This window comes from Chionomys nivalis, chromosome 9 (assembly GCF_950005125.1).
Source record: "Chionomys nivalis chromosome 9, mChiNiv1.1, whole genome shotgun sequence".
Taxonomy (NCBI): Eukaryota; Metazoa; Chordata; class Mammalia; order Rodentia; family Cricetidae; genus Chionomys; species Chionomys nivalis.
Window position 1 is genome coordinate 68,051,828 of NC_080094.1, and position 15,590 is coordinate 68,067,417.

The 15,590-nt window shown below is 41.6% G+C and overlaps 1 protein-coding gene across 1 annotated transcript in view; it reads right to left on the reverse strand.

Annotated features, from left to right (window-relative positions):
- Positions 1-15,590, reverse strand: part of Dcdc1 (doublecortin domain containing 1) — a 109,630-nt gene that overhangs the window by 59,919 nt on the left and 34,121 nt on the right. Inside the window, exon 2 of the mRNA XM_057781223.1 lies at positions 3,576-3,659. The gene's annotated coding sequence lies outside the window, so the exon portion shown is untranslated. The remainder of the gene's footprint in view (positions 1-3,575; positions 3,660-15,590) is intronic.

Consider the following 15,590-nt stretch of genomic DNA (forward strand, 5'->3'; position numbering starts at 1 on the left):
CTCCCTTTCTTCCTCCCAGGGTCAAGAGATTTTGCAGCTTCCTGGTTCCCCCTGGGGCCACCCGAGAGCGCAGATCTCCCATTAAACCTGGATATTTCTTAATTTGGCTTGTTTGGATTTGGCTTCATTGGGAATTTTTGCGTCGTCAGGGAGTTAATATTAAGAAATATTCTTAACACTAACATCAATTCTTCCTTTTATGATACTTTAATTCTGGGTGAGATGGCTCATCAGGTAAAAATGCTGGTCACCAAAGCTGATGGCCTGAGTTCGATCCCCAGAACCCACACTATAGAAGGAGAGAACTGCCTCTCTCTGACTTTCATAGGAACAATGTGGCAAACACATGGTACCTTCACGCACACACATATATACACACACAGGAAGAAATGTAAATAAAATATTAAAATATCTTAATTCCTGTCCTTACAGGTTCTTTAATTGGCGTTTGTTTGTTTGTTTGAGATAAAGCATCACTATGTAGTCCTGGCTGACATGGGACCATCTATGTAGCCCAGGGTGATCTTAAACTTATCACAATCTTCCTGTCTCAGCTTCCCAAGTGCTAGAATCATAGGGGTTTGCCATTATGTCTGCTTTCCCATTCAAGACATCTTCTTAGTCCTTCATGCAAACAGAGAAATACGGCCTCGGGATAATGATGGCCAACAAAAACATGCTTAATTAAACTGGCTGCGGCTGTCTCTCCCCGTCCATTTTCTCTGTTGGAATTCTGGTCTTCCCACTCATTTTTTTATTGGTCTTCTCCATGCTCAGGCCTTTCTCCAGCACGGCTGCATTGTCAGGGAACCCCGAGGGACCCTGGTGCTCCTTTAACTGGGTGATTCCCCTTGCTTTCCCTTTAACTCATCTCACACACAGATGAGCGGGTTCAGAAGTGAGCTCTTAACCGATGACTTCACCTTCTCTAAAACACTGGCCCCTCTTCGTTGGTTAGTAATAATCAAATCTTCATCTCTCTTACCTGTTCATTTAAGGCTGTATTCCTCCTCCTTTCCTTTTTTAAATATTGTTTCTGAGTTTGCTTGACATTTCAAAAGACTGTACATCATTGGTAAAAGAATTCCTGATTATGTGTAGACACAGTGCCCTGTCTTACATCTTCAGATACCCATCATGTTTACCTTTTACCATCTTTGGTCACTGAAAAGTCATATCTCAACAGGTTAATAAAACATGTACTTTTAATTTTCTTCTATCATTGGTCTATCTGAATAGATGTATTTTAATTTAGTAGTTTTAAGATCATTATCCTGTTATACGAACTAAAATCTTAACTCTCTTAAAACTTGCTAATTCTAACGATGTCATCCTTGAATAGGAAAATCCCATTATTCCTTGCGATTGGAGATTTAAAACTTAATTTCTCAAGTTATAACTTTTCTTCATGGTTTGAGAAAATAACCCGAGAGCGCATTCCTATAAACTATTTCTAAATAAACTAAACAATTCCTGAATAAAATAAACAGACTAAAAACATTGGTTTGTTTAGAATAAGGCAAAAGAATGTGTTAGTTCTCTGTGTTTTTTTTTTTATCATGTTTAATATGTTATAAAACAATGATGTCCTGTATGCATGAAATTTTGTACTTTACTGACTACATTTTATTAAATGTTACTAATTTTCTTTTAGGATAATTGGTATCCAGAAGTGGTATTTGCATTGGAAGCGTTCTCAGATCAGCTGTCTGGTCAGCAGGTATGCAGCCTGAGGCATAATGAAGACAGCTTCGCATTCCCACGGGACTTATACTTCTCATCTCTTCTGTTCATCATCACTGTGTATTGAATAACTCTTGCCATGAAATTAAAAAAAATAGATAAAAAATATAACTGGATACCCATTCAGTTCAGTGATTGTTAGATGTTTTTCCTAGATTCAATATTGTGACTCAATGTTCAGGCCCCTCCAGGCTATGAAGCCTGGCTCGCTTTTCCTGGACAGGCAGCCTTCACTACTTAAACACAAAGCTTGTTACATAGGTTTTGTCTCTCTCTTCACTCCACTCTTTGTTCAGCATGCCAGCCTCCTTTCTCTGCCTTATTTTCTCTTCTCTTACAGCCTATCCTTAAACTGTACGATTTGGGACTCAGAGACCACATCTATTTTCCTATTCTCCTCCCAACACCAAAACACATAACAAACAATAGATACAACATAAAATTGGAGATCAGATCCAGAATAAAATTAATGAACACATGCCCGAAGTGTTTCGAATTCCACAATAGGAATGTCAAAGTTCCAAATCAATTATGTGAAGAAGGACTTGGAAATATGGGTCTTTCAAATGAAATGGACACAGGCTTGAAGTGAAATGGGTTGTGTTTAATTTGAGTTCCCTGCTTGCTAAGTACTTTTTTCTCCAAACATTTCAAGAAGCAGCAGGACCCCAAAACCCAGTCATTTTGGAAGATGCAGTCCATCCATCTAACTCTAGCTAATTTAATGCCTCAGTTCTTTCTCTTCATTTTACAAGTAAGGGCCAAAGAATTTGGGGGTATAGTCTGACAAGAACAAGAGCGCAGTAGAGGCACTTTTAGACAGGTGAGACTTCGCTGTTAGGCACTAGCTAAATGAAGGCAAGCAGACCAGAAGGAAAGTAACCTTAGGTGGAGGACCTGAGCTGTAAGGTGAAAACTTTAGAATAAGTGGAAATATATATTGACTGCATGCAAAAATTCAATATTTTGTGGAGAATTAAGACACAACTTAAATATATGGCAATAAATAATTCCTCATATTAGAAATCATAAGGTTGAAGCTAACTATTCTAATGGTCCTATTACTTGAGAGAAGATACAACATGTTTATTAATTTTTCATTTTGGTCATTTATTTATGCAAGTTAGGATGCTCAAGATAGTTACATTAAGACTGCCCCCCCAAAAGAATGGCAATAGAAAGAACAATGTGCAAACTAGTAAATGGAGAAAAAAAACCTATCAGGACAAAAAAGCCATGATAGAATAAAAGACCGAGGGGAAGGGAAGATAAGGCATAAAAAGCAGAAAGAAAGTAGGAATTCAGGTCCACCTGTAGTTAGGACAGACAAGGCTAGACGCTTTAGTTTAGAGAGGATGACGGCAGACACACTTCCTAAGTTGATTATTGGGCCCATCCATTTCAAGAATGTACAAAACCAAAATGCAAAATGATGGAAAGAAAACATACAAGACATACAATAACCAAAATTTTGGGATGCTTTCAATGTCGTTGAATACTGGCCTTTTTATTAGAAGTAGACAGTTTCTACATAATGACAAGACTGACCAAAATATTCTATTCTGATCGTATGTGTGCCTAGGACCTGCGTTTCAAAGTTTAGGAATTAAAACGTGAGAGATCACCAGAGAAAACCAGCTCAGTTTGTTTCCACGGTGAAAGATTCACACACCTCTTTTCAGTAATCAACAGAATTAACTAGATTTTTTTTAAAAATATTGAAATCAAAATGGTATGTTCAGAAGCCTGACCAGATACTGGATCTTAAAAACATAAAATAAAGCCATACAACCTCATTAAGCTAGCCACTGGGAAGGACTGGCCACATGTACCTGAGCTTGTTCCACAGAGGATTCTCAGCTTTGGAGTGTTTCCATTGGCTGGGCTTCCTGGTCCCCTTATGCTTTATGGTCCACCTAGAATGAACCAGAAAACAAAAGCGAGATGTAGCAAGGTTAAAGGTCATTCCACAGTCTGAGTCTCACTGAATATCTGCTATGTGCCAGGAAACGACTCAACTAGAATTAAGAGTTCCGTCATTTGCTATTTCTAAGAATATAAATGAACGTTTTAGAAATAAATTAACTAATTGTAAAAAGAAGGAAACAGATTAAACTGAGCCAAAGTTGGCAACGCCATAACAGAAAAAAAATCTGAGGCAAAAGACAAAGTATCAAAGTCATTTACCAAGACAATGGCATACATAATAACACAAAGGTAGAAAAACCAGTGGAAATAGAAAAATTCAGTGAAACTCCTAGGTGGTCAAAGGAAAACTAATGTGTACATACTTATTGTGGGAGTAATTTATTACATTGCCAGCAGACTTCAAACTATTAGGTGAATTTAATTATATGTGCATGTGTTTGTGTGTGCGTGCGTGCGTGCGTGCATGCGTGTGTGTGTTTATAGTAGTGAGCATTAAATCCAGGGCCTCCCACTTGTTAGGGAAATTTGCAGCCTGTAGTCTTTAAGCAATAAGGCACACACCTGCTATCCTAGCACTCAGGAGACTGGGGCAGGAAGATCACAAAGCCACTCAGGGATATGCAGCAAGATCCTGTCTTGAAACCAAAAATTAATTAAGTATTCTATCATAGAAATTAGTAAATGTAATTGTTACTACTTATACATATTATAGTCTGCTTTCAGAGAATGTCCTTCTCAAGAATTCCTATAGTATTAGAAATATTTGCATCATATGAAAAAAGTAAACTTCAATATAATCACATATGGGCAGTACAAACCTGATGACTTAAATTTGGATCCTCAGAACCTACATAAAAGCCTGACACAGTAACCTGTGTCTGTAAGCCCAACACTGCTACAGTAGACCATGGCTGCAAACCCAACACTCCTCCTGGAGTAGCCCATGGCTGTAAACCCAAGACTCCTACAGTAGCCCATGGCTGTAAACCCAAGACTCCACAGTAGCCCATGGCTGTAAACCCAAGATTCCTACAGTAGGATTAAAGGCTTGTGCCACCACCACCCAGTGACCAGTCCCAAGTTTATTACTCAAAGTTCTTATATACCCCAATCAAAAGGGGAGGGCACAAGACTCCAATGACACAATGAACAAGCAAGCGTGATTACCTCCTTACATCTCAAAACACCTGATAACCATGGCCTAAGTAAAACATCCTGTGGACTGGCCTTTGGAGAGTAGCCACACTCTTGGTCAATCATCTGCTCATCCTTGAGGAGCAAAATTAGATCTGACCAGTCTAACCTTTGGTCAAGATGGAACAGATTCAGAACTGTGGACCTCACAGGGAGAAAGAAGGAGAGAATGGTCCATGTCCCGTGGACATGGCAAATCTGAAGAGGTGAAAGCGGTAAAGAGCAGGCAGAAACGGGTGACTTGATTGTCACCCGCGGCCATGGTGATGTCTGTGCCAGCGCTGCTTGTGGGGCCCACATCTGGGTTCATGGCCTTACTACAGCTACTGTCTGTGTTGATGTTCCTGGCTCCTGAACCACCAAAGGCTGAGAGGATAGTGCTGAACAGAATTGGCCCCGTCTTCACTGGCTGCCACTAGGGAGAGCAGGTCCTGCCCCTCACCGGCTGAAGCACTCAGGAGAGAGGATCCTACACCTCACCTGGGCAGCACAATAGAACTGACTGTTTGTGGGCGTGGGCGGGGTGGCTCTGCGGGTGTAAGAATGGGAGAGCGGATCCTGCCACTCTCATCTGCTACTTGGTGACACAGGAGAGAAAACCCGCCCTCCTTCCTTTGCCCCTCCCCACCTACAGTAGGGCAGCGGAGTGGGGGAAGCTGACTCAACCCCTCACCAGCAGCAGCGCTCAAGAAGAACGGGCTCTGTGCCTCACCTGGGCAGCATGGTTGAGCTCACCCTGTAGACAGAAGTTCCGGTGAGCCAACTCTGAGGGCAAGAGAGTTGGCTAGCTGGTACTGCCTCCCTCGACTGTTGTCTGGTGGTAGGGTCAATGGAAAGATGCCATCATCCTCCCTCACCCCTTCTGCCTCCAGGTGGAAAGAGAGCTGACTCTCTTGTTTATCAGCTGCAGCACTCAGGGAAGCAGGCCCTGTACCTCACCAGGGCAGCACAGTAGAGTTGACCCTATTGACAGAGGTACATGTGAACAGTCCCCGAGAATGTGAGCTTGGGAGATCTGCACCATGCCTCATCTGCCATGTGGTGGTATGGGTTGGGGAGAGATGCCCTCCACCCCTGCCATCCCTTACTGTCTGTGGTAGATGGCAGAGTTGGTCCAGAGGTCATAAGCTATCCCTGCCTTTTACCAGCTGCAGTACTTGGGAGAGTGGCCACCGCACCTTGGCTGGGCAACACAGTAGAGCTGGCCCTGCTGTTGTAGATGCTAAAGAGCTGACCCCGAGAGCATGAAAGCAAGAGAACTGGCCCTGCACCTTGCTCCTTGCAGCAAGGGGTGAACTAGAAGAGGCAATGCCAGAGAGCTCACTTTGGTCACAAGGACAGGGAAGAGCCGGAAGACTGGCCAACCCAAGCCCATAACCAGGATTATGAGCTGGTTCACCCCAATATCCACCCCATCTATGATCTGCTGGAGCACGTGAAGGGGCCAGTCCTGCAGACCCAGAGCTGCAGGATCTCCGTGACACAGGGCAACAACAGGCTATCCAAGAGGAGTCCCATTGAGGGTCCAGTATTGATGGTGTAGCAGAAACAAGAGGTCTCAAACCAGCCCAATGACTCTCTGCCACAAAGACTTGCAATGAAAGATACATGGACAAGAAGGTAAACTGTGTGACTCACTGTGTCACACCACAGCTTCCATGGTGAGAATGTTTTCCTTCTTTATTCTTTCTTTTTTCTCTTAAATTTTATTTTATTTTGCGGGGGAGGTTGTAAAGGCAGAGGGTGGATACAGAGGGATGGGGAACTGAGTGGGATCAAGATGTGTGACGTGAAAGACAAAAGAAGTAAAAAGAAAGTTAGGAGGAATTCTGATAATTTGTGAAAATATCCAGACTTGAAATACAGATAAATACAGATAAAGGAAGTAGAACGCATGCATGTTCTCACCCACATAATTTAACAGGTCATGGAAAAGAGCATGTATGAGCTATATAAACATTCGAAACCACGGCATAGGGGAAGCCAATTAATTATTTCTACGACAGGTTGAAAACCTTCATAATAAATTCAGTCACTGGTTATTTAAGAAGAAATACAACAATGTTATTTATAATTAAAGATATAGCACTTCTAAATCAATATTAATAAAATATAATATTATGGCAGGAGACTAATCACTGTATATAAGTCAAACTGATCTCAAGGATAAAATTATGGACAGTTCTTAATTTAATGCATTACTGAGAGTAAATGATACAGAAATAGTTCACCATCCATACTTTTCAAGCAGAGATGGTGATCTGTAGAGACCGGGAAATTTCTAAGGTCATCCAACCCCATCAAAACTATATGTAATATCTGTCTTATGTGGAAGGGCCCGGCTTTTCAGCCATCCTTCAGCAAACATGAAGAGCCAGCAACCAAGAGATGACAGCATTTCCACCCAACCAAGAGGCGTCAAGCTGGGCGCTAGCTCTCAGGAGCCAGGGTGGTGATGGGACACGGCCTCCATCCATCTTACATTCCCCCCCTTTCCTTGGCGGAACCTTGTATGTATTGTCTGAACATTCTCTATTGACTTCATCATACTCACCCCAGACGGTTAGCTACATAAAAGATGGCAGATATCCAGTCACCTGGAAGGAAGTCTAAAGAGAACTAGAGACTGAGCAATACAGTTCAAAGGTTACAGAACAACCCCAGATGGCAAAAAGCTCCTGCTACCCCAAGCTGGGTGGTAAGAACATGTGTATTTAACTCATATCGGTTTTATTTTCTGTTTTGGATACCTAGTCATCTCTAAGAACCTGGTTTCTTTGACACATTTTTATGTGGCATTTTTACCTTTACACATCAAATCACCCTGTGCACAGAGGTAGGAAGCCTGTAGATCTCATTCTTCCTAGCTTTTCTACATTAATCTATTCCATACACATCTCCCCCAAATATCCCAGATATTTAGAAACACCAGCTATCACAAACCATTGCATTTATTACATTCTCATTCTCCCAACCTTCTGAATAACGGAGCAGTTCCTTTAACGCCCATGCAAGACTCACAGTCTGCCAATACAGCCACTCTTGTATTATTCTCTATCTATTGCCCTCATGATATCTGAGCTACCGATACCACACATTTGCGTCCCTCAGTGTTTGTATTCCCGTACTCAAGAGAGTCCTTGCATAGGGGCAAGCACGTGCATGCTAACTCTGCCTAGGGAAGTGATAGCACAATACTTTTGCTTTAAAGCTATTTTTTATTTGACTAGTTTTATCTTAGTAAGCCCTGCAAAACATTAGCTACTGATAGAGACTCAAGCTGACTCATAATGGCTGGCTCGCAAACAGGTTAATATGCCATGTTAGCCCTTCTCAATTTACATGGAAGCTCTGTGCTCCCACTTCCTATAGCTATGAACAACAGTGGCAAACATCACTCAAGAAGGCAGGCACTTTGAAAAAACATGTAGATAAAAGAGTTGTGTAAATATATTCATACATGGGGAGTGATTAGGAATTTTGCTTCGGGTATAAAAGGGCTATAAGAAGTAAATCTTCAGTATTCACTGAGAGCCCCCCGATTCTATCAAATATCTTTTAGCAGCTGTTGCTACTTCCTTAGTCATCAAACAATTCAAAGACAACACAATAACAATATCCAGATACTCTGTATTTTTCATCTTTACATGGCTTTATTTTAAACTCTATTTCTTTTCTTTTTCTTTTTAATTCTTGTTTTGTGAGATAGGGTTTCTCTGTGTATCTTTGGCTGTCCTGGAACTCTCACTCTGTAAACCAGGCTGTCCTTGAACTCACAGAGATCCCCCTGCCTCTGCTCCCACGTGTTGTGATTAAAGGTGTGTGGCACCACACCCAACTGGGATTAAAGGTTGTACCACCACACCCAACTACTACCTCTCTCTCTCTCTCTCTCTCTCTCTCTCTCTCTCTCTCTCTCTCTCTCTCTCTCTCTCTTGTCTTTATCCTTTTTCTTTTCTCTCCCAAACCTACATATATTTTTAAATACACTGTAAACCATTTAGAGGTTTTCTTCATCTTTGAATCTATCTGTACTGTATATCTCTTTTTCTGACCACATGAGTCTTTAATTTGCTAAGCAATATGACTAGAATTAAAGCTGTGGCTTTAATGGCTGGATCCACTCCATTCCTTAGCTTTCTGGGAGTCTAGCTTCATGGTAGAGTTACTTGCAGGTGTCATGTTTATTATCACAACTCTATTGAGTTTCAAGGTACCTGCCATCACCAAGAAGCATGCTGTTGGCTATTCACAAATACCTTTTAAGTGTTTGCTGGTGGGTCCTCTTGAAACAGCTGCAATGTTTTTGCAGCTAAATTAGGTGAGTAGGGAATTTTATCTTAAATGAGACGTACTTGCCTCTAGCAAACAGAGCTCACCTGAGAAAATGCTGCTACCAAGAAGCCATGCTTAACTCTGTTCTTTTGTGTCTAGAATTACTTCCCAAGCTCTCTCAAGTTTTAAGTGGATTTAGTTTTGCATGTTGGCACCATTTGTTAACAGAGATTTCTGTCCCACTCCGTCCTGCAGCCAGTCAGTCCCAAAGGAAAAAAGGGGGTTGCTGTAGGTCTTGTACCCTGTTACTTGTATTGTTTAAATAAAATGCTGATTGTCCAGTAGCCACGCAGGAGGTATAGGTGGGGCAACCAGAATATGAGAATTCTGGGAAGAGGAAAGGCTGAGTCTGCAGTTGTCACCCAGACACAGAGGAAGCAAGATGAGAATGCCTTGCTGATAAAAGGTACCAAGACATGTGGCTAACACAGACAAGAATTATGGGCTAATTTAAGATGTAAAAATTAGTTAATAAGAAACCTGAGCTAATAGGCCAACCAGTTTATGATTAATGTCGACCTCTGTGTGTTTCTTTGGAACTGAACAGCTGCAGGACTGGGTGGGACAGAAACCTTTGTCTACAAAGAGAGAACCCATGGGTGCTGCCAGTGTCTGAGAGCTGATTTTACAAGAATACCAGAACATGGCTAACTACCACAAACCCTAGATACCAGACACAAAACCACAGTACTTGGTGCTTGCCTTACTGAGTTTTTACCTTGTTTTTGGTCTGATCTTTCTAAAGTTTTATTCTTCCTTTCTGAAATGGGGCTGTTTATCCTGTGCCACTGTATATCACAAGTATCTAATTTTTAATTTTTTTTAGAGTTTTCAGAGACTCACAGTTAAGAGAGTGCCTTGAGTTTCAGTAGAAACTTTGAAGTCTTGAATACATCAATGTTGGAATGTTAAGAATATGGGGGGGGGGGGGTGGGCTTATGGACTTTGATTGAATGTACTTAATTGTATATGGTGACCATGACCATATGGAGTCCTACATAGAATATTATGGTTTGGATGTAGAATGTTCCTCACCAATTAATGTATTTGGTCCCTAGCTAGCAGTGCTTCTTTGGGATGTTGTGGAAACTTGTAGACATGGTCCTACCTGGAGGATGTAGTACCATAAGGGCATGTCCCGATGGCTGTCAGCCAGTCCCCATCTGGTCTCTCCACTTCTTGTTGACCACTGTGATACAAGCAGACACATGTTCCTGCCAGCGCTGAGTGACCTGCTGTCCCTGCCAGGGTGGAGAGATAACCTCTGGAATGTGAACCAACAATAAGCCTTCCCTTCCTGAAGTTGTTTATGTCATGTGTTTTTGTCCAAGTGAGAAGCAACATCTAAGTTACTAAGTACTATCTAATCTTCAAGTGTGAAGACTCCACACACATAAGGTGCTTACATCCTATAGATATGCTTGGTTCTAAAAATACCACACCGTAGTCAATTCCTGAAGTTTCTCAAGCAAGGGAAAAGATTTGTCTTTCTGGTTGTAGAGCCTCTGTAGCTTCAGCTCATGAGGGTGTCTTTAAAACGAGCTGGCCAAGTTCAGCATCCACCGCTAAACATTCCCACAGAGCAGAAGCCATTAGACTTCAGAGTTCTAACGCAGCATGAGCTTTTATGTAAAAGCGATAGACCTCTTAATATTCTGCATTATAAATGAAGCACTGACAGACCCTTAGCCGTAATGGCACTAGCAGGCCCAGCTATAATGACAGTGCATGTGCATAACATAAATTAGAACCCAGCATCAGAAAATGCTCAGAGCCGCAGTTTCAGGAGATACCACTAGGTGGAGACAGCGTCTCGTGCAAAGCTTGCAGAAGGCTTCTTGGTTTGGAAAGTTTCCATTTAACATCTTCTTCCCCCCCCCCCCCCCTTAGTATTTCTACTCAAAGAATCATCTAAAACAAACTTCCAAGATGTGGAAGAACCAAACTGAAAACACACATGGGCACAAACTCCATGTGGCAATCAACGGTCTGAGGACTGTTTTTCTATTCATGGCAAAATTCTACTTAATATGCTTTGGTGACTGTCTTCTCCAGGTACAAAAATACAGCTGAAATTATCATATTCTTTCAAATTTATATAACTTCCAAAGTTATAATATTCTTTCAAAAGGAACAAAATATGGGGCTATTTTTTTTAATATTTTGGTTGGATGATATCGCCTCTCAAAAATGAAGTCTAGAATTGACTCTATTTATTCTAATCTAATCAATTTAGGCACAGCTCCAACATAAGGGCCTGTTGAATGCTTTTCATGGAGGAACAGAAAGTCTTAACACTTTGGTTCATGTTCTCAGAGTCCAGCGTCTTTGGCAAAGCTACGATATTGTGACTGACTATAGATGTGTGAGAGAGACTCTCGGGATTTAGGAACAGAATGCAACAGACCTGAATGTGTCTCTCCCGTGATAGCCTCTCAGGACACAGTAACATTTTCAAACAACATAGTGAACTTGGCAATAAAATGATGCATATGTGATTTGGATCGGATTCAGTAAACAGTAGGTGCTCAAACTCCAACCCAAATCGGCAGCATCTTACAATCGAGCATGCCACAGCCACACGTGGATTCATGTGCCGTGGCTCTCACAGAAATCATTTAACTGTTTGCTTGATCTGTAGACCTAGTTATCCTCTTAACTGATCACTCCTCTGTTTCTAAGATTATCTGAGCCACTAGGTTAGATCACCTAGAACTCATCTCTGATCACGGCAGAAGGACACGGTTGGTTCCTCAGAGACAGTGAACAGCATGATTCCGTACAATACAACAACACATTCCACACACGGATTTTGATAGAGTTCATCTTATGAGACCCACATTAAGTGCCCAATTTCTGAAAGAAAAAAAAAGAAAGAAAGAAATGGGTTGTAGAAGAAATAGCAATAATGTCCTACTTTGATGAGATTTGATAACGGCCCAACAAAATCCCATTAATTTGAATTGTAAGAAGCACTGTAAGGTCTGAGTCTTCTACATAAGGAAGAAATCATTCAGAAAAAGACAGACCACGCACAAGCTGACCCTGAACCCACCCAAGGGTTAGAAGATTCGCTGCACTCCTGACAACTCAAATGTGACTCTTAAGTCTTTGACTAGAACAGCACACGAAGTCCTTTAAACTATATCAACTTTGCAATTTACACTGATTATTAAAGATAAACATAATGGCTTATGTTAATAATTATTTTTAGGATATTCATTTTAAGTAATTGATTCCAGGAGAAACATGACCCTGAAGAACGAAGCATTGTTATTCTGTGCTTCAAAAGCTCAGAGAGAAAGTAGCTCATATATTACATACTATTTTATTTTGGGGTTTTTTGCATTTGTGTTATTTAATTATGTTATTTTAATAACAGATATGAACTTTCATCATCTGTTATGCCATACGCACCTTTGCTTTGTCTTTTACATTATTTTGATAATTAGCTTAAGTAGAAGCTGGATTTTAGTATCAATTAATAGGTAGGAATAATAAACACCTGATCGTGATCCACCTGGAGGAATTTGGAATTTATAAGAAGACAGGTTGTTTCGACTATGACACTGGAAAGGATATTTATTTCATTATAATTTTTCTGTCTCTATATTATATTCAATTAAAGATCACTGCAGTTATTTTTCAAAGATTGTGTCATGCAGTGGGAACTCGAGAGGGCTTGTTAATGATAGTGTGAGCATCACACATGCATTGAAAAATAGATACAAAGCTGGTCGTAACATCTCTTGCAAGTTTGGTTTTTGAAAATGTCTTTTACCTGCTCGGTGTTGTTTTTCTAGTTGGGTGAGTTTCCTGGCTATTTAGATTCTGGATCCATAGGAGTAATCTATATTCAGCTCTAAAACCCTATCATTATCTCCTGTGCTCCGGGGTTTCATACTTGGTGTAAAAGCAAGTTCTCTTTGCAGCGATGGTAAAGCCTCTACCAAGTGCAAGATTTGTAAGAAAAATAATAACATAAAATAAAATAAAATAAAATAAAATAAAAGCTCTTCTTCTGAATGCTTGCTTGTGCTGCCACTGTGGGAGATCCTGGCTTGCTGGGTCTGCTTCACTTAGGATAGCTTGGGTCTGTCACATTTTGTGATGAACCCTCTGAAGTTTCCCTATCCATGCTCTGCAAGTAAGGGAGATGATATTGTCAAGTGAGCCTCTGCTCTCCTTCTGTGCCAAGGCTAGATGGATGTCCCAGGAAATGCAAAGAATTTTAGAGTAGCTCAGCCCTCTGGAAAGTTACAGTTATTTTTATAATTTATAATTTTTTATTTTGTATGTGTTTAGATGGAATGTGGTGCGTTGTGTGGCATGTGTGTGTGTGTGTGTGTGTGTGCGGATGAGCAAGTCTCTGTACACATACTCGTGTGCATGTGTGTGTGAAGGTGAGCAAGTCTCTGTACACACGCTCGTGTGTGGTGTGTGTGAAGGTGAGCAAGTCTCTGTACACATGCTCGTGTGTATGTGTGTGCAGGTAAGCAAGTCTCTATACACATGCTGGTGTGAATGTGTGTGCAGGTGAGCAAGTCTCTGTACACACGCTCGTGTGCATGTATGTGTACAGGTGACCAAGTCTCTGTACACATGCTCATGTGTGTGTGTGTAGGTGAGCAAGTCTCTGTACACACACTCGTGTGTGTGTGTATGCAGGTGAGCGAGTCTCTGTGCACACGCTCTTGTGCATGTGTGTGTGCAGGTCTGTATACATACCCACTGAGGGAAAAGGAGGATGTTGCCTGTCTCGCTCTACCGCTCTCTGTCTCTCTTATTTGAGACAGAGGAAGCTGCCTCAGCTTAGCTTATTGGAGCTAGGCTGATGGCCAGCAAGCCCAGCAATCTTCCTGTCTTCCGCCTTCCCCATATTGCTGGGGTTCTAGGCATGTGCAACCATATTGATCTTTTTATAGATGTGCTAGGGATTTGAACTCACGTCTTCAAGCTCCTGCAGCAAGTCTTCTACCACTGAGACATTTCTCCAGCCTCAACATCGTAGCATTTCAAAGATAGTTTACACATGGAAAGATGGTTTTAACACAATGTAAGACAAACTATAGGGGGAAAGAAATGACATATTCGGCAAGAAGTATAGCAGATGGTCTTGAAGGAAGAAACGATATGCTTCTTACATAGAAACTGGAGGAAGAAAAAGGTGGTTTCCTGATGTCTGGGATTGGGGATCATTCCAAGGTGGGTCTGTTTGCACACCCAGAGAAATGTGGAGTAGATTCTAAGCAAGCTACTCAGGCTATGTCTCAGCAACTTGACAGACATGAAGAAAGAGGGGAGTAGCTTTCGGAAAGCACCTTGTCTTGAAAAAATATTTCTCCAAATAGCTTTGGAAGTCTGTAGATAACCCATTGTCCATTTAGTTCTCTGTCAGCCAAAGATACCAGAAAAGAGATGTAACAAGGGTCAATAAGAAACTGAGAAGGAGAGAAGCCCATAGTAATGGATCCATGTCAATCAAAAATTAGCTATCTAAGGAGGAGACAAGATAGAGTCGGAAAGCTCCGACGGCCGGGGAAGAACACATATTAATGGAAAACATAAAGAAGTAACAAGGGTCCTCTGTCTAAACTTGGTTTTGGCAAGCACCATCTACCACGTGTTTGGCATCTGTATTGATAATGCAAAGGATTAGGGAACTGAGGCAGATTCTAGCCTCAGTTTGTCAGAAAGAAAGTCCCAGTTTGTCGGAAAGAATGGACCTACAGATGAAGTTTTGGGGGGCGGGGGAGGAAGGACGGGGGAGCCGGTTCAGTACAAGCATGATGTTTGCACAGATCTGAAGACACCTAGCCAAAGGCTCACTGATTCCCTCTGAGGAACTGAAAAAGTTAATGAAGAGGAAATGGAAGTTAGTCCTCTGGTCTCAGCAGAGAGAACCGCCCCACTTATCGGTACATTGAGTTTGTATCAAATACATGGATGAACTAAGGAACTATATTTAAAATCCAGGCAGAGAGGAATGGGAGAATGGCTCAGGCAGTAAAGTATTTGTCTTGTAAGCATGAGGACCTGAGTTTGAGTCCCAAAAACGTGTTAAAACTGCCCAACACAGGGCCAGGCGGTGGTGGCGCACGCCTTTAATCCCAGCACTCGGGAGGCAGAGATAGGCGGATCTCTGTGAGTTCGAGGCCAGCCTGGTCTACAAGAGCTAGTTCCAGGACAGGAACCAAAAGCTACGGAGAAACCCTGTCTCGAAAAATCAAAAAAAAAAAAAAACAAAAAAAAACAAAAAACAAAAAACTGCCCAACACATGCTTGTGATCTAGTGCCAGGGGAGCAGAGGCAGAGGGATGCCTGGGGCTCTGGTCTAATTCTTGAACTCCACACTAGCGAGACTCTGTCTTAAAGGTGGTGGCCCTCTA